Source organism: Nicotiana tomentosiformis, chromosome 3 (assembly GCF_000390325.3).
Source record: "Nicotiana tomentosiformis chromosome 3, ASM39032v3, whole genome shotgun sequence".
Lineage (NCBI taxonomy): Eukaryota > Viridiplantae > Streptophyta > Magnoliopsida > Solanales > Solanaceae > Nicotiana > Nicotiana tomentosiformis.
Genome location: NC_090814.1, coordinates 101980464 through 102001085, shown reverse-complemented (window position 1 = coordinate 102001085; position 20622 = coordinate 101980464). Strand labels below are relative to the sequence as shown.

General features: G+C 38.4%; 1 long non-coding RNA gene across 1 annotated transcript; it reads left to right on the top strand.

Moving 5' to 3' along the window:
- Positions 1 to 476: 476 nt before the first annotated feature.
- On the top strand, positions 477 to 10760 carry LOC138908792 (uncharacterized). The gene is made up of 2 exons (XR_011415201.1): positions 477 to 574; positions 10502 to 10760. It is a non-coding gene; the product is annotated as an uncharacterized lncRNA (long non-coding RNA).
- The last annotated feature ends 9862 nt before the right edge of the window (positions 10761 to 20622 follow it).

Sequence of the window (20622 nt, the reverse complement as noted above, 5' to 3'; positions counted from 1 at the left end):
AAAAAAATGCATTCTTAGGTTAGTTAAATAATTAGGTCATTAGTCAATCATTAGGTAAAATAGATAAATAATTTGGCCATACAAATTAGATTAAACTAAAATTAGAGTTTAAAGTGATTAACTTTGCAAAATTTAAGAAAATGAGTTGTTAGCCAAGCAAATTGGGCGGCCTAATTGCCTTATTTCCGCCCCAAACCAATTCCCATGACCCACCTGGCCCAATTCCCTTTCCCCTCATTAAAAACCTAATTTTCACTCCTCTCAGAGGAGAGAGAATTGGCTCACTCCCCCCTTCCTTCATTCCCATAGGAAGAACATAGAACAGACCTCCCCCCCCTCTTTGAGAAAAAAACCCTAGCCGCCCCAATGAGCTCTGAGATCACTCACACAATCCTTCCCTTCTCCTTCCTCTCTTATTTCATCGGCATACACACTCAATTAGCCATACCTAAAAGAAAAACTTAGAAATACACAAAGCCTTCACATGCATTAAAAAGAGAAAATTTAAAGTTCGAAACCTTTGAAGATCTAGAAAGCAAAGTTCTAAAAAAGAAACAAAAGAAAAAAGGGGAAAGTGGTATTTCAAGGAAAAAATTTGAAATCAACTCTATGGCTTGCGAGGTTTGAGTACCAATCTCTTCTTGGGTTTCTAAAAATCGCTGAATTCGAAAATCTATTGTTGTTGTATTCATGTATTAGCTTAGCTCCACTCTATCTTCTTCTTAACCTTATTTGGCCTCACAAGTTTATTTTTAAAATACTAGGTATGTACACTTCCAGTTCTTTAATTGTTTCTAGTTCGAATGAATGAAATATTAATTTGTTTTGGCTCCAGGTTTTCCTGCGGTTTGGTTGAATCTGTTGCCTTACTTTGGATAAGCATATTGAATGATGAATCTATGTTTATTAGTTTGAGTAAGTAGAAGTTTAATTATGATGAAGGATTGTGACGATGGGTAAACAAAACGTGGAAATTAGTGTATATCAACTCAGCTATATGAATTTGATTAGAGAACGATTACATCTTAAGCAAGTAGAGTAATAATTTGGCAGATTGAGTTGGATTTCAAGAATCGACTTCGTGTCTCATGTTTGAATTTGATTGTCTAAGATATTTGGTTTTCTACTGATTAATATCTTAAAATCAAAAAAGTTGTCATTGTTGTCATTGTCTTTGTCCTTGTCTTCGTCATCTTACCCCATATTGCTCCAACAGTTTTAAAAAAAAGCTTCTTTCCCTAAATTTCAGCATTCGTGCCTTTCCTTTTTCTGTTTCTTTATTTTTATTTCAAGAGTCTTGTTTTCTCTGATGATAATTGCAAAAAAATAATCTCTGCTGATATCCCGCACCCATGTATAGTGAACTTTTCTTTTAAATCTCCAGTTGTAACTTGAAAATTCCTAAAACCTGTGCAAATAGAGGCCTTTATATAAGTTCAAGTTTGAAATAAGTATTAAATATAGGATGGAAAAATGGTTGCTAAAAATGAAATACATGACTATGGGTACGGTTCCCGTGGCGTAGTCGTGATACATAATCCCCAATTCGAGTGTGCGTTTCACGCGACTCGATCCTAACTTCAAATAATAATAACAATTAATATGTTATAGATCGCGGGTGCGTTTCACGTGATGCGATTCACAGTATGTACAAAAATAAACGAGTGCGCGACATCGCGACTTGTTCAAATAAATCCCATAAATATTAAAGGGGTCAAACAATTAAAAGCGGTTAGAAAGTAAAAAATACACAATAGGTTTTTAACATATAATAATTCAGATAATTAGGCTAATTATTAATAGTTGAGCGACCGTGCTAAAATCACAGAACTCGGGAGTGCCTCACACCTTCTCCCAGGTTAACAGAATTTCTTACCCGGTCTTCTGTGTTTGTAGACCATAAATAAGAGTCAATTTCTTTGATTTGGGATTTAAAATAAACCGTTGACTTGGGACACCATAAATTATCCCAAGTGGCGACTCTGATCAAATAAATAATCTCATTTCGATCAATGTCACTTAAATTGGAAAAACTCCCCTATCCCCTCGGGAAAAAGGAGGTGTGACAACTCTGGCGACTCTGCTGGGGAATCGAACTCAAAATCTCTGGTTCAGGGTTCAGAATTCGAGCTTAGAATAACTATTATACTTGGATTTCTTATGATTGTCTGATATTACATGTTTTGGCCTAATGTGCTAAATGTCGGTTTTTACCGCTTTGATATTGTTTGAACTATATATAAAACTGTTACGAAACCCTTCTTCTCTCTGAGTCTTCTAAATCTTCTGGGAAGTGTATGCTGGCGTGACTTCTTTTCTGTTAGTTTCATACCCTAATTTAGAACGAGGATCAGATCAGTTATAAAGCCGGATGATCTTTTGGTTACCGGTACGTTGCCCCCTCCCCCGGCTTTCTTTTAATTTCTTCTAAAAATCCAAAAATATTTTCATTCTTCTGCAGAAGTTTTTCTTTCAAAAATTGAAACGAAAATTCAAGATTCAAAAATATTTTCTTTTTTCTTTAGAAGACTTTCTTTCATAAATTCAAAACAAAATTCTAAAAATCCAAAAAGAATTCCTTTCTTCTTTAGAAGTTTTTCTTTTGAAATTCCCAAAAAAAAAGCGAAATTCGAAAAAAAAAATTCTTTCTTCTTTAGAAGTCTTTCTTTTCAAAAATTCTCAAAAAAAAAAATAAATCGAAATCCAAAAATATTTTCTTTCTTCTTTATAAGTCTTTTTCAGAAATTAAAAAAAAAAATCAAAATCCAAAAAGAGTTAGTTTATTTACCTTATTTCTGATCTTACTGAACTACGCAAGATCTGATTCATGTTCTCATATGATACGTAGGCAACCCACATCAGGTTTGATGGACCATTTAAAAAAAACCTTGATAATAATAAGGACCGACTGAGTCCATTCTAACGTGTCTTTTGTTTTGAATTGTAAAGAAATTTTGAGGTGGTCGGTTTGTGGTAAGCTGGAAACACAAGATTCAAGGGGAAAATGCCATTGACAACTGACATCGAAGCTGTTACAAGTGTTCAAGAGACTCAGGGTTAGAGGGTTCAACAAGAGTCTATTGTGGTTGAGGAAATGACTGAAATGTGTCAAGCATGGGCCGATGGCCAAGGACCGCCTTTTTCTATTTATGGTTTCCTAGAGTTCACATCTACTTCGACTACTACCATTCTGGTCTCATTGCCTGATCAATCCTATCCACTTGGGTTCAGTCTTTATCCCAACTATATGACTACAGCTAGAACTTCTGTTGTGCGCTCCCAAAGTGTGTCATTGGCAACCAATCAGACAACCACTACTGTTATGTCCGCCTTCACCATCCCACAGCCGACAGTGGTACATAAGAAAAGTGATGAGTCATAATTTGCTACCCAGCAAGAATAGTACCACTCTCCAGAGTACCACTCATACCTATTTGACCTTCCTGCAAAGATTGAGAAGCCTGCCAGAAAGATTGCACAGGAAGAAATGACCCAAAAAATGAAAAGCTTAGAACAAAAATTGAAAAACATGCAAGGGTTGGCAGGTCAAAAGAGTATTGCCTTGAAGGATCTATGTATGTTCCCCAATGTTCGTTTACCACTTGGTTTCAAGACTCCCAAATTTGAAAAATATTATGGACATGGAGACCCCATAGCCCACCTGAAAAGGTATTGCAAACAACTAAGAGGTGCGGGAGGAAAGGAAGAATTACTGATGGCTTATTTTGGGGAAAGCCTTACGGTAGTAGCCTCCGAATGGTTTATGGATCAAGACACATCTCTCTGGTATGTCTGGGATGACATGGCCCGGGCCTTTGTTAAACAGTTCCAATACAACATCGATATCTCCCCAGACCGCAATTCCCTTTCAAACCTGAAGAAGAAACCAACTGAAAGTTTCAGGGAATATGCCATTAAATGGAAAGAGCAAGTGGCTAGAGTTAAGCCACCCATGGATGACCACGAGCTAATCACTGTCTTCCTTTAGGCTCAAGAGCCAGATTATTTTCAAAACATGATGTACGTAGTTGGAAAATCCTTCTCGGAAGCAATCAAAATAGGGAAAATAGTTGAGAATGGCCTTAAGACAGGAAAAATTATAAGTCAAGCAGTTCTCAAAGCCGCAACTCAGGCTGTCCAGATTGAATCTGTTAATTTTAGTGACACGGATGAGAAGGATGAAGAAACCATGATGACGTCAAGGTCAAGAAGAGGTCCTAGGAGAATATCTCGAAGGTATGAGCAACCTCGTCTGGTTTCCTATGATTCCCCTGAGCACTATTACCCACCTCAGAACCCACAGTACTCTGTTGCTCCACCTTATTATGTTGTCCAACCACCAAGACACCCCAAAAGGCGAGCACCAGCACCGCAAAATCACCACCAGCCTCCACAAAATTTTTAAGTGCCTTATAACCCACATCCAAGCCAGGGGTATAAAGGGGGACAAAGGTTGAAATATAATTTTACACTAATAGGAGAGTCCTATGCAAGCTTGTTTGAGAAATTAAAGCATTATGACATGATTGCACCTATTCCTCCACATCATGTGGACCCACGTGAAAGAATCTTTGACCCTTCTAAAAGGTGTGAATACCATTCCAATGAGCAGGGGCACAATGTTGAAAGCTGTCGGGATTTGAAAAGAGAAATAGAAAGGAAGATCCGGGAAAACCTGATTGTGATCCAAGACAGTGACACTCAGAATATCGCGCATAATTCTTTACCTGCACATGATGATGCACACTTTGTGGGGATGATGCGTGGTGACAGGGAGTGTGAGAATCCTCTCGGGAACTTGCTGACTGAAGTTAATGATATTGAAATTGGAGAAGGCCCTGGTGATTCCGATGAGCAATTTTGTAGCTAAATGCCAAGCTTAGCAATTGAAAAGGCATTCCCTCCTCACTTGGAAGGAATCTTGGTAGATTGTTTTGATGTTTTTTCTATTATCTGGGTTATTTCAGGGTTGTGATCCAGATTTTATTTGTCTTATTGAGTCAAACCCTTTCTATCCCTCTATTTTATTTCTGTGAGTCTTGTCTGTCTGTTCTGTTGCTATTTTTATTATCCAGGTTATTTTAGGGTCGTAACTCAGATTTTAGGTTGTTTGTCTTGTTGTTAAACCTTTCCATCCTTTACTCTATGAAATACAATTTGTCCTTTTGTGTCATTCTATGCTTAATCCTTTTTCTACTAGTTCTAGTGACATGACATGCATGCGGAATTTTTGGCCAGATTTTAGAAAACTGATTTAGTCTTGAATTGGATAACTGAGAACAAGACACTTTTGAGGATGAATAAAGAATCGAAAACACTTTGGAATTAAGCTTGAGTAAAATTCACGTGGAACTAGAACAATCATACTCCTAGAGGTTAATGATCTTTACCTTCAAATTATTTATGAAGATTGGGTTTGAGGAAGAATTAATTAAAGTTTAGTGGAAAATTTGACATTAATGGATAGAAAGTGTCTTTTGACTACGACACACCAAGAAGACAGACATGTTCATCAATGTTGAGATCACGAAAGGATACTATGTTTGGCGTTCTCGAGGTTGGGAGACCCTTTTTCTGCTATCCAAACACTTTATACCCTTCGTTACCCCTTTTGAGCATGTATAATTTTCTTTGACCACCCTCTTTTAGAATCAAGTTTAGAGTCAAAAGTTTAAAAAAATGGAATAAAAAATGAATAGAAAAGTCCATGTCCCAAGAGTACAAACTAGGGCAACTCTTAGAAAGTTCAAGTGAAAAAAGAGAAGAAAAGAACAATCAAAGGTCCATGCCCCCAGAATCTAAAAGCTGGGGCAACTTGTTTTGAAAACAAAAAGAAAAAAAGAAGAAAGAAAGAAATAATGAGAAAAGAAAAAGGAAAAAAAAAGGGAAAAGACAAAGAAAGAAAAAGAAAAAAAATAGTTAGGTCAGTTGTTTGAACTACGTTAGACCTGATTCCTTAAAAAAGAAGGATACGTAGGCAACCTTACATGGTTCGGTCCAACCAAATAAAATTAAAAAAAAAAGTATCTAAAACTGGGGCATGAGTTTATTTTAGTTTTTTGAAAGAATCGATTCCAAGAGTTGTAAGTGTACAACCCATCATATTGAGTCTACTTTGAGCCTTCATACCGTTCTTTCTTTCTAACCATATCCAAAAGTCTTCCAAACAAGACCTCCTGATCAGTTTTGAGAATGCCAAAGAAAATCTGCAATGAGCAATGGTTGTTATATGAGGGACATAGTCATTGTTCTCACTCAAGGAATCAAAAAAATATATATATAGAAAAAAAAAAGAGTCTTACTGGTGAAAACCTTCACAGACACTTTAAGGCGACGGTAAGTAGAGATAAATAAATGAGAGAGACTTGTTGGTAAAAACTCCTTGGGGCACCACTATTCGAAAGTGAGTCGTGAGTCTAATGCAAATAATCGGCACAAAGAAGCTTGGTTTCAAAGCCCGAAGGAATGATAAAAGTGAAGATTTGATCAGTTTGATAGATCGGGCCGTTAAGTCCAAAATGCATGTCATAACTATTAAGGCTATTACCGCAAAATATATATTAAAATATATATATCTTCCTTCTTTTCTTCCCGACAGGGGAATTTCTTGTTAATATTGTTTCTTTGCATCATTGCGTCCTTCACTCTGAGCCAATCCTTGTCAAAACAAGCAAGGAAAGATTTCAAATCTGCTACCAGCTTTTCAGTTGCACAAAGTAAATTTGGCTAGTATACTCAGGTGTTACAGTCAACATGCCTTGGGGATTTATGCAAAGGCTCCTCCCAAAAGACTCTTGTCAGCCTACCTGGCTAAAGCAAGCAAAGATAACCTCAAGGTTAATCTGGGACTTTCGATTCTCTCTGACAAACAAATTGCTCAAAAAGCAAGAAGCCATTTAATATATCAGAAAAGGTTACCTAAGCAAAGATCTCCAGTTGGGATAAGGCTGAATTGAACCACAAAACACAAATGGCACTGGGAACGAAATAATCAGGGTTCATACAGAAAGTAAAGGTCTCTTGAAAGTAACAACAGAGTCTCCCAGCAGTGCAACCAACTACCAATAGAGTCGGTCTTTCAAAGGCTGGATGATCACAAAGCCAAGCTGCCCAAGACTCAAGGCCACAAACCAACCACCACTTCCAAAACTGACAAAATTTTCTTTGTTTGAAATAGGAACAAAGCAGTGCAAGGAAAGTGGTTCAAAAAAAAGAGAGAAAAAATAGGATGAAAAAAAAAAAGAAAGAGAAAAAGAAGAGAAGAGAAGAGCCGGCAAAGGGAAGTTTCTCAAATCTTTTCCTTTATTTGTCTTGCTAGTGTGCATAAAATCTTGCCATTGCTCTTCATATTTTTCCTCCTAGGGTAATACATCTTATTCTGATGGATTTTCCTCCAAATAAAAATCTTAGTCTGATGAATATTTCTCCTAAGATAAGAAAATCTAGTCTGATGAATCTTTCTCCTAAGATAAACGTCTTAGTCTGATAAATTTTTCTCCTAAGATAAGAAAAAACAAATCTGATGAATTTTCTCCTAGGATAGAAATCTTAGTATGATGAATCTTTCTACTAAGATAATAATAAAAAAAGACCTAGTCTGATGAATTTTCTCCTAGGATATAAATCTTAGTCTGATGAATCTTTCTCTTAAGATAATAAATAAGAAAACTTAGTCAGATGAATCTTTCTCTTAAGATAAAAATTCTTAGTCTGATTAATCTTTCTCCTAAGATAAAACGCCCTAGTCTGATGAACTTTCTCCTAGGATCGAAGTCTTAGTCTGATAAATTTTTTTCCTAAGATAAGAAAACCTAGTCTGATGAATTTTCTCCTAGGATAGAAATATTAGTCTGATGAATCTTTCTCCTAAGATAGCCAAAAAAAAAAAAGATAACAAAAAAAAACCTAGTCTGATGAATCTTTCTCCTAGGATAAATGTCTTAGTCTGATGAATCTTTCTCCTAAGATAAGAGAACCTAGTTTGATGAATCTTTCTCCTAGAATAAAAGGACCTAGTCTGATGAACTTTCTCCTAGGATCAAAATCTTAGTCTGATGAATCTTTCTTCTAAGATAGAAAACCTAGTCTGATGAATTTTCTCCTAGGATAAACGTTTTAGTCTGATGAATCTTTCTCCTAAGATAATAAAAAAAGACCTAGTCTAATGAACTTTCTCCTAGGATAGAAGTCTTAGTCTGATGAATTTTTCTCCTAAGATAACAAAAAAAAACCTAGTCTGATGAACTTTCTCCTAGGATCGAAGTCTTAGTCTGATGAATCTTTCTTCTAAGATAACAAAACAAACAAAAAAAAACTAGTCTGATGAACTTTCTCCTAGGATACAAAGTCTTAGTCTGATGAATCTTTCTCCTAAGATAAAAACCTAGTTTGATGAATTTTCTCCTAGAATAATTAAAAAGAAGAAGTCTGGATTTTAAAAAAAAGAGTTCATTTGTTCTTGCCCTCAGAAAATAAGCGTTGGGGCAATTTGTTTAAAAGAATGATTTTATCAGAAAAAAGAGAAAAAAAAATGAAAAAGATTTTTTTTAAAAAAAAAAAAAATCCTCCTTGGTTCGTTTTAGCATTCGTTTTTCCAACATAGGGTCTCTACTCCCTAGTTGATTTTATTTTTATACATAGGGTCTCTACTCCCTAGTCTCCTTTTCCAACATAGGGTCTCCAGGGTCTCCACTCCCTAGTTGATTTTTATTTTAGACATAGGGTCTCCACTCCCTAGTCGACTTTCCAATATAGGGTATCCATTCCCTAGTTGATTTGACCTTAAATGCAGGGTATACCACTCCCTGATATCTTTGCAAATATAGGGTATACCATTCCCTTGCCACATTTTCCAACATAAGGTATACAAATCCTTAGTTGAGACACCATTTTGACGGGTACACCATTCCTAACCCTTTATCGCTTTCAATAATGAAGTAGTATAGAGTTTTGTTACAAATAACTCACAAAATTTTCCTAGTGAAAACTGAGGCAGAAAAATTTCGTTCGTTTGTCTGTTTTGGGTGTCTAAGCAGGATCTACCTCGAGGCACCGGGTTCGAGATAACCAAAAGAAGAAGTTTCTATCCAAAATAAAGAAAAAGAAAAGAAAAGAAAAGAAGTGAATCCAAAAGACAGAAGCGGATGAAAAGATGTGGACTACTCCAGACATGACTGAAATCACGAGCATCACATTTCCCGTTTTGATAAGAAAAAGCCGAAGAAGAATGAACTAGCACCTGCAGCTAGCAAGCATTAAGGTTCAGATCAAAGTCTACGTGAAGAACCAGCCAAGACTCAAGATCAACTTTCAGAAGACTTATAGATAGGAATCTTGTAACTCATAGCTGATAGGCTTGTTTAGTTTCTTTTCATTTTTGATTTTGGTGTAATAAGGAGTTCAGCAAGCAGTAATAGCAGCAACAACAGTGAAATCACAGCTTCTGGTAGTCCCAATTACCAAAACTTTCAGAACTACACTGACCTGATTCCTTTATAGCCAAGGATATGTAGGCAACCTCTGAAGCAAGGTTCGGTCAAACTTTTTCAAAATGCTTCCCATGGAGTATCCAACGGGCAAAAATTGTTCATGATTGCTCACTTTATCTTTGCCCGAAAACTTTTTATGTTTCCGAGCAAAGAGGGGCAACTGTGAGCATCTAATTTTTGCCCTACATAGGAAATTATTCCTAAAAATAATTCAAAAATATTTTTAATTGTTTTATGAATTTTAGAAGTTTTTCTTTATTTGTTTTGCATTTATGCGCATTGTTAGAATGTTCGGAATATCGTAAATCAAGAAAATTATAAAAATGTTCAAATCTTAATTTTCATAGCATTTTAGATTTTTAATTGCATTTTAGAATTTAATTACATTGTTAAATGCATTATTTAAATAACAAAAAAAATAATAAAAAAATATTCTTAGGTTAGTTAGTTAATTAGGTCATTAGTCAATCATTGGGTAAAATAGATAAATAATTTGACCATACAAATTAGATTAAACTAAAATTAGAGTTTAAAGTGATTAACTTTGCAAAATCTAAGAAAATGAGTTGTTAGGCTTTACATTGAAACTGGGCCAAGCAAATTAGACGGCCCAATTGCCTTATTTCTGCCCCAACCCATTTACCATGACCCACCTGGCCCAATCCCCTTTCCTCTCATTAAAAACCTAATTTTCACTCCTCTCAGAGGAGAGAGAATCGGCGCACTCCCCCCTTCCTTCATTCCCATAGGAAGAACATAGAACAGACTCCCTCCCTCTTTGAGAAAAAACTCTAGCCGCCCCAATGAGCTCTGAGATCACTCACATAATCCTTCCCTTCTCCTCCCTCTCTTATTTCATCGGCATACAAACTCAATTAGCCAGAACCTAAAAGAAAAACTTAGAAATACACAAAGCCTTCACATGCATTAAAAAGAGAAAATTTGAAGTTCAAAACCTTTGAAGATCTGGAAAGCAAAGTTCTAAAAAATAAACAAAAGAAAAAAGGGGAAAGTGTTATTTCAAGGAAAAAATTTGAAATCAACTTGATGGCTTGCGAGTTTTGAGTACCAATCTCTTCTTGGGTTTCTAAAAATTGCGGAATTTGAAAATCTATTGTTGTTGTATTCATGTATTAGCTTAGCTCCACTCTCTCTTCTTCTTAGCCTTATTTAGCCTCACAGCTTTGTTTTTAAAATACTAGGTATGTACACTTCCAGTTCTTTGATTGTTGCTAGTTCGAATGAATGAAATATTGATTTGTTTTGGCTCCAGTTTTTTCTGTGGTTTGGTTGAATCTGTTGCCTTACTTTGGATAAGCATATTGAATGATGAATCTATGTTTATTAGTTTGAGTAAGTAGAAGTTTAATTATGATGAAGGGTTGTGACGATGGGTAAACAAATTATAGAAATTAGTGTATATCAACTCAGCTATATGAATTTGATTAGAGAACGATTACATCTAAAGCAAGTAGAGTAATAATTTGGCAGATTGAGTTGGATTTCAAGAATCGACTTCGTGTCTGATGTTTGAATTTGATTGTCTAAGATATTTGGTTTTCTACTGATTAATATCTTAAAATCAAAAAAGTTGCCATTGTTGTCATTGTCTTTGTCCTTGTCTTCGTCATCTTACCCCATATTGCTCCAACAGTCTTAAAAAAATCTTCTTCCCCTAAATTTCAGCATTCATGCCTTTCCTTTTTCTGTTTCTTTATTTTTATTTCAAGAGTCTTGTTTTCTCTGATGATTATGGCTAAAAAAAAAAACCTCTGCTGATATCCCGCAACCATGTATAGTGAACTTTTCTTTTAAATCTCCAGTTGTAACTTGAAAATTCCTAAAACCTGTGCAAATAGAGGCCTTTTTATAAGTTCAGGTCTGAAATAAGTATTAAATATAGGATGAAAAAACTGTTGCTAAAAATGAAATACATGACTATGGGTACAATTCCTATGGTGTGGTCGTGATACATAATCCCCAATTCGAGTGTGCATTTCACGCGACTCGATCCTAATTTTAAATAATAATAAAAATTAATATGTTGTAGATCGCGAGTGCATTTCACGTGATGCGATTCGGAATATGTACAAAAACAAACGAGTGCGCGATATCGCGACTTGTTCAAATAAATCCCATAAATACTAAAGGCGGTCAACAATTAAAAGCGGTTAGAATGTAAAAAATACACAATAGGTTTTTAACATGTAATAATTCAGATAATTAGGCCAATTATTAATAGTTGAGAGACTGTGCTAAAACCACAGAACTCGGGAGTGCCTCACACCTTCTCCCGGGTTAACAGAATTCCTTACCCAGTCTTCTGTGTTCGCAGACTATAAATAAGAGTCAATTTTCTTGATTTGGGATTTAAAATAAACCGGTGACTTGGGACACCTTAAATTATCCCAAGTGGTGACTTTGATCAAATAAATAATCTCATTTCGATCAATGTCACTTAAATTGGAAAAATTTCCCTATCCTCTCGGGAAAAAGGAGGTGTGACAAGCATGTCATCAATATAAACCTCCATTGATTTACCTATTTGTTCCTAGAATATTTTATTTACTAGGTGTTGGTAAGTAGCTCCTGCATTTTTTAGCCGGAAGGGCAGCACATTATAACAATATATTCCATACTTGGTGACAAATGAAGTTTTTTCCTGGTTTTTCGGGTTCATTTGGATTTGATTATACACGGAATAAGTATCAAAAAATATAAGGACCTCGTGGCCGGTCGTGGCCGGTCGTGGCATCGATCATGCGATCGATGTTGGGCAGCAAAAAAGAATCTTTAGGGCATGCCTTGTTTAAATCCTTCTAATCTACACACATTCTAAGTTTGTTCCCTTTTTTAGGAACTATAACTACATTCGCTAACCATTCAGGATATTTCACCTCCCGAATGGACCCTATTTTGAGAAGTTTAGTTACCTCGTCCTTTATGAATACGTGTTTTACCTCGGACTGGGGTCTTCTTTTTGCTTTACCGGTTTGAACCTACGGTCCAGTCTTAGCCGATGCGTCGTTATATCCGGTGGGATCCCTGTTATATCTAAACGGGATCAAGCAAAACAATCTATGTTATCGATAAGAAATTGAATAAATCTTTTCCTGAGTTCGGGGGTTAATCCCGTTTTCAGGTATACTTTTCGTTCGGGCAAATGCTCGATTAGTATGACTTGCTCCAATTCTTCAATCGTTGATTGGGTAGCGTCGGAATCATCGGGAAGCACGAAGGATCGAGGGATCCTTTGATCATCATCTTCATCAATCTTCTGATTTTCTGGTTGGGTTAAAGCTGATGTCTATGATTGCTATTTGGCATCTCGTTCCCCTTTTGAGTCTGATCCCTTTATTGACGAAGGTGAGGATATTGGATTCGCTTCCTCTACGACAAAAGATTTCTCTTGCGGCCGGTTATTCTCCGTACACTGTTTTGACTCCCCTCGATGTTGGGAATTTAAGAACCTGGTATAGGGTCGAAGGTACAGCTCTCATGTTGTGGATCCATGGCCTTCCAAAAAGGACGTTGTACCTCATGTCGCCTTCGATTACGTGAAAATTCATTTCTGGATGGTCCCGGCCACGTTTATCGGCAGAATTATTTTGCCTTTGGTAGTTTTACATGCCATATTGAATCTGTTTAGAACCAGGGTTGCGGGTACGACCTGGTCCTGTAGACCGAGCTATTCTACAACCTTCGATCTAATGATGTTGGCCGAGCTACCTAGATCAATTAATACACGCTTAACTTTAGTTTTATTCATAAGTACGGATATTACTAGTGCATCGTTATGAGGTTGTATGACTCCTTCTGCATCTTCATCAAAGGACAAAGTTCCTATGGGTGCGTAATCCTGAGTTCGAGGTCGCTTCTCTCTCATAATCGATGTCTTAGTGCGTTTAAGCAGTGGCCCTTGAGGGGTATCGACGCCGCCGATGATCATGTGGATGACGTGCTGTGGTTCTTCTTGTTTGTTTTGTTTGCTGAAATCCCTGTTTTTGAAATGGTTCTTCGCCCTATCGCTTAAAAATCCTTGAAGGTGCCCTTTATTGAATAACTGGGCTACCTCCTCTCTTAGTTGCCTGCAATCTTCCGTTCTGTGGACATGGGTGCCATGATATTCGCACATTTGATTGGGATTCCTCTGGGCAGGATCAATCTGCATGGGTCGAGTGCATTTAGTGTCTTTGGTGCGTCCGATAGCCGACACAATGGCGGATGCATCAGTGCTGAAGTTATACTCCGATAACCGTGGTGCTTTCTTAGATCCGGTAGGCCTCTGTCGAACCCACTTTTGTTCATCAGCCCCCGAGAACCTTGACCTCGATCACTTCTTTTGTTGCTTTGTCCGAGGTTACATCTTGATTCATTGATTCTGTGATTTCCACTATACGGTCAGTATCGGTCCCTCATCGAACCTTGTTCTCGATTGATAGCCCTTCGAGCAGCAGGTTCAGACCCCAACTGATCATCTTTGACTCTAATTTTTGATTGGTATCGATTGTGCACGGCGGCCCAAGTGATAGCTGGGTACTCGATCAGGTTGTGCTTCAACCACCGTGAAGCCGTCGAACTTCGTAAGTTCAAACCTTGAGTGAAAGCCTGAACAGCCCAATCGTCTGTGACTGGTGGCAAATCCATTCGTTCCATTTGAAAATGAGATACGAACTCCCTTAGCATCTCGTTATCCTTTTGCCTTACCTTGAACATGTCCGACTTCCTGGTCTCGATTTTTATGGCCCTGGCGTGTGCTTTTACGAAAGGAATCTGCAAGCATAGAAAAAAAATCGATAGAATTAGATGGTAAATTATGATACCATATCATTGCTCCCTTTAATAGGGTTTCATTGAATTTCTTCAATAATATGGATTCGATCTCATCATCCTCTAGGTCATTCCCTTTGATGGCACATGTGTATGAGGTGACATGTTCATTAGGGTCGGTAGTTCCGTTATATTTAGGAATCTCGGGCATGCGGAATTTCTTTGGGATTGGTTTAGGAGCCGCGCTTGGGGGGGAAGGCTTTTGTATGAATTTTTTGGAATCTAAGCCCTTCAATATTGGTGGTGCCCCCGGGATATGATTAACCCTGAAGTTGTATGTTTTCACCTTTTTGTCGTTTGCTTCGATCCTCCTTTCTCCCGGTTCTATTCGTTTGGTCAGTTCTTCGAACATCTTAGCAATTTCGGGATTAGTCCCCGACTCCTGCTCATTTGATTTCACTATAGCTAGTTCCTTTGTATGGGCGATTTCTCGGGGTTTACTGGGCTCCGTCCTGCTCGGTATCTGGGTTTGACTCTGCAACCGAGCTATCGCTGCCTGTTGAGCTTGCAACATTTCGAAAATCATATGCAAGCTGACGCCGTTTTCCTCAACGTTATGGGTATCTCGAGTTGCAGATCGAGTGCCACCATGTATGCTATTTTCAGGTTCAGAATGTAGGTTCGCCTCAATGGCCACATGCGAATTAATGTCTATCGGTACTTCGATTCGAGCTCCAATGGCATTGACAAGCAACCTTTCGGTACTGGGTGTTAAGTTGTTGTTCTCGTCTTGAAGACCAGCTTCGTTGTCGATAGGTAAGGCCATTTAATTGATAGTTTAGTCGTTGCTAATCCGAAATCAAAGACACTTTCGGAAACAAGCGTAAAACGGCGTGTTTTTGCACATTCGTATCAAATAACCACTGTTATCCTTAGCCCCACGGTGGGCGCCAAACTGTTTACCCGAAAAATGGATAGAGTTGAATTTATACATAGTTCTAAGGATATGTGGTATAATTTAACACGAATCGTAAGGATAAATAGAAAGTATCAAATACAGATTGTAAATAATGAAAAATACACAAAGTTGGAAAGTAGATGATTTAAGGACTAAACAAGATGAATCAATCTATGAAGCCAAAAAGAATAACCCTTCAATATAGGAGTGTATGGTATTTGAGTTACAATGTAAGCAAAAAACTTGGTCCTTAAAGAAATAATAACCATCCCTTTTATATTAGAGGGATCTTACTTTAGATATAATTAAAAATACATAGTGGGAGACCCATGATAAATCAGTTTTTCCATAATTCCTGCCAGGATTCTCTCCTCTAGTGAGATTGTAATGGCTCTTGTCTATGAGCTCGATATTGACTCGAGCTTTCGGTCTTGACTCGAGCTTTCGATCTTGACTCGAGCTCGATTCTGACTCGGATCCTTGTATTGATTCGGGGTCAGTGTTGGTCGGTCTCTGCCTCATAAGCTCGATAACTTTACTTTGCATCATAGTTCGACCTGGATTCGAGCTCGATAATGACATCGAGCTCGACATTGATCAGTCCCTCAGGTTTGAAGCTTGGTGACCTGACTTCGGACCTCAACCTGATATTACGAAGACACTTCTCCGATCCAATGTATTACCATTTAAATCAGTTCGTACGAAGGAATAACCGATTTTTACCGTATACAGAAATCATTCATTATACTAGTATTTATTTCTCTAAATGCTTATCTGAAAAATCTCCTTATAATTACATATCAGTGTAGAGTGAAATCTTAATAGCATTCCATTTTTACACGACAAAATTAAATCGAACTAGATTTAAATTTAATTCAAATTTGATTACAAAGAGGTGAATCAAATCTGATATTCATCCTAAAATTCCCAAAGGAATCGGCAATTTGTACTTGAAAATCAAAATCGACTTGTAGCTCTTAATTAGCATTACAAAAGGTGTCCAAATGGTGAATTATAAAAGAATGCTAAAGTGAGCTGAAAGAAGTATAGTATAAAGGAATTCGATGCTACTATAGTATTATTTATTCAAAGTTCAAACCAACATTCACGTTTTATCTTGGATGCTTCTCTGATATTTTGTGGTCGCCAAGCGTTACATAGATAAAACAACGTCAAAGGATTATGGATAGCCGGTCTATAGCAATCCAGAGTTTCTATAAATCAGTAATTAGCAAAAAAAAAAAAAAAAATCACGAAATTATGGCATTTGACGAGAGGATGTCATAGTAAAGTTGAGTCGGCCTTTGAGCTCTAATTCCCTTGAGGTTTGTATACATTGTATATCCGTGACATGAGGAAATTTTAGACTAGTGAATGTTTTCGTTAATTCTTCAAAGTTGTATTGAGACGGAAGTTCCAAAAGGCAATATTTGCATTATAAAATATAATAGCGGCCTGATTTAAGGAAGCAACACAATAATATTATATGCAACTTATCCTCTACTCTATTAATTAGAACCACTTTCTTCCTCCTGAAAGATTACCAATTTTACCAATATTCGACTCCAACTCGACCCTCAAATCTTCAATTTAAACTAAGAGGGTTTTCAAATTTTCCCAACCCAATTCACCAATTAAATGATAAAAACAACCATGGATTCGGGTAATTTAACCAACATTAAGTTAAGAACACTTACCCCGTTGTTTTCTCTGAAAATCACCCAAAATCGCCTCAAATCCGAGCTCCAAATCATCAAAAACTGAAAATGGTCAGAACTTAAACTCACTGCCCATGCTTTTCTTCTTCGCGACCGCGGTCACTGCCTCGCGTTCGCAAAGCACAAAATAGCTCCCGTCCAAATTCCTCCTCCGCGAACACGACATCACCCTCGTGTTCGCGAAGCACAAAGTGCCTCTGCCTCAATGCCTTCTACGCGAACGTGTTCAACCTATCGCGAACGCAATGCTTTGTTCCCCCTCACTATGCGAACGCGACACTCCCTACGTGAACGCGTAGACCAATTGCCTGGGGTCCTCAGCTGCTTCCTCTCTTCTTCGCGAACCCGTAACACCTCTCGCGTTCGCGATGCACACCCAGTCCACCCTTCGCGAAAGCGGGCTTCTCTTCACGAACGCGAAGAGAAAATATTTCCAGCCTCTCATTCCCTCTTCGCGAACGCGAGGCTCCACTCGTGAACGCGATGAAGGAAACCAGATGGTGCATCAGAAAAATTCCAGCAGAGTTCCAAGTCCAAAATCCAACCCGTTAACCATCTGAAACTCACCCGAGCCCCTCGATACCTCAATCAAATATACCAACAAGTTCTAAAATATCATACGAACTTAGTCGAACCCTCAAATCACCTCAAACAACGCTAAAACCATGAATTACACCCTAATTCAAGCCTAATGAACTTTGAAATTTGTAATTTCTACAAACGACTCCGGAACCTATCAAATCACGTCCTATTGACCTCAAATTTTGCACACAAGTCATAAATGAGATAACAGAGGTATTCCAATTTTCAGAATCGGATTCCGACCCCGATATCAAAAAATCAACCCCCCGGTCAAATTTCTCAAAAATTAAACTTTCGGCATTTCAAGCCTAATTCCTCTACGGACTTCCAAATAATATTTCGGACACGTTCCTAAGTAAAAAATTACCATACGGAGCTATTGAAATCATAAAAATTCAAATTCGAGGTTGTTTACATATAGGTCCATCTCCGATCCACTTTTCTAACTTAAATTTTTAATTATGAGTCTAAGTGTCGCATTTCACTCCGAGTTCCTTCCGGACCCGAACCAACTAACCCAATAAGTCATAAACAATTGCAAGACATAAATTGAGTAGTAAATAGGGGAATGGGGTTATAATATTCAAAACGACCGGCCGGGTCGTTATATTCTCCCCCTCTTAAACAAACGTTTGTCCTCGAACAGGTTTAGAATAATACCTGGAGTCTCAAATAAGTGTGGATATTTGTTCCGCATCTTCTGCTCAGTCTCCCAAGTAGCTTCTCCGACTAGTTGGCCTCTCCACTGCACCTTCACTGATGCTATATTTTTTGACCTCAGCTTTCAAACCTGCCGGTCTAAAATTGCCATCGGCTCCACAGCATAAGTCAAATTACCGTCCAGCTGTACTGTACTGAAATCCAGAATATGAGACGGATCCCTGACATACTTTCGGAGCATGGATACATGGAACACTGGATGAACACCTGATAGACTAGGTGACAAAGCAAGTTCATAAGCCACCTCCCCAATTTTCTTAAGTATCTCAAAAGGCCCAATATACCGAGGGCTCAACTTGCCCTTTTTTTCCCTAACCTCAACACACCCTTCATGGGTGAAATCTTGAGCAGAACCTTCTCCCCAACCATGTGAACAACATCACGAACCTTCCTATCGGCATAACTCTTCTGTCTAGACTGTGCCGTTTGAAGCCGTTCCTGAATCATTTTGACCTTTTCTAAAGCATCCTGAACCAAGTCAGTACCCAATAGCCTAACCTTACCCGGCTCAAACCAACCCACCGGAGACCGACACTGTCTCCTATATAAAGCTTCACACGGAGCCATCTGAATGCTTGACTAGTAGCTATTATTGTAAGCAAACTCTGTGAGTGGCAGAAATTGATCCCAAGAACCCCCAAAATCAATGACACAAGCGCGTAGCATATCCTCCAATATTTGAATAATGCGCTCGGACTGTCCGTCCGTCTGAGGGTGAAATGTTGTACTCAACTGAACTTGTGTGCCCAATTCTCACTGCACTGCCCTCCAACACTGTGAGGTAAACTGCGTACCCCGATCTGAAATAATGGACACCGGCACATCGTGTAGGCGAACAATCTCGCGAATATAAATCCCAGCCAATCGCTCCGAAGAATAATTAGTACCGACTGGAATAAAATGCGCAGATTTGGTCAACCGATCTACTATCACCCAAACAACATCAAACTTTCTCAAAGTCCGTGGGAGTCCAACTACGAAGTCCATGGTAATACGCTCCCACTTCCACTCCGGAATTTCAAGTCTCTGTAGCAATTCGCCCGGTCTCTGGTGCTCGTACTTTACCTGTTGACAATTTAAACACCGAGATACAAACCCAACTATATCTTTCTTCATCCGCCTCCACCAATAGTGTTGCCTCAAATCCTGATACATATTTGCGGTGCCTGGATGAATAGAGTCCCGCAAACTATGAGCTTCCTGGAGGATCAGCTCACGCAAACCACCTGCATTAGGCACACATAGCCTGCTCTGTATCCGTAATACACTGTCGTCTCCAATAGTGACTTCCTTGGCATCACCGTGCTGAACCGTGTCCTTAAGAACAAGCAGATGCGGATCATCATACTGACGCTCTCTAATGCGATCATATAAAGAAGACCGAGAAACCACATAGGCCAAAACTCGATCCGGCTCGGAAATATCCAATCTAACAAACTGATTAGCCAAGGCCTGAACCTCCAAGGCTAAAGGCCTCCCTTCTACCGGTAAGTATGCTAAGCTGCCCAAACTCTCTGCCTTACGACTCAAGGCATCGGCCACCACATTGGCCTTTCCGGGATGATAGAGAATGTTGATATCATAATCCTTAAGCAACTCTAACCACCTTCGCTGCCGCAAGTTAAGATCCATCTGTTTAAACAAATGTTGTAGACTCCGATGATTGGTATACACCTCACACTGGACACCGTACAAGTAATGCCGCCAAAATTTCAAGGCATGAACAATAGCTGCTAACTCGAGATCGTGGACTGGTTAATTCTTCTCATATACCTTTAGCTGTCTGGACACATAGGCAATCACCCTACCGTCTTGCATAAGTACTGTGCCGAGACCAATCCGCAACGCTTCACAATACACAGTATAAGACTCTGAACCTGTAGGCAACACTAATGCTGGAGTTGTAGTCAAAGTTGTCTTGAGCTTCTGAAAGCTCTCTTCACATTCATCCGATCACCTAAACGGAGCACCTTTTTGGGTCAATTTAGTCATAGGCGATGTAATAGACGAGAAACCCTCCACGAAATGACGATAATAACCAGCCAAGCCGAGAAAACTCTGAATCTCAGTAATTGAGGATGGTCTGGTCCAATTCTGAACTACCTCTATTTTCTTCGGATCCACCTTAATACCTTCACTGGACACTATATGTCCCAAGAATGCCACCGAACTAAGCCAAAACTCACACTTAGAGAATTTGGCATAAGTTTCTCCTCTCTCAGCCTCTGTAATACAATACCCAAGTGTTGTGCATGCTCCTCCTGGCTACGTGAGTACACCAGAATATCATCAACGAATACCACGACAAACAAATCAAGATATGACTGAAATACACTATTTATCAAATGCATAAATGCTGTTGGGGCATTAGTTAGCCCAAAAGACA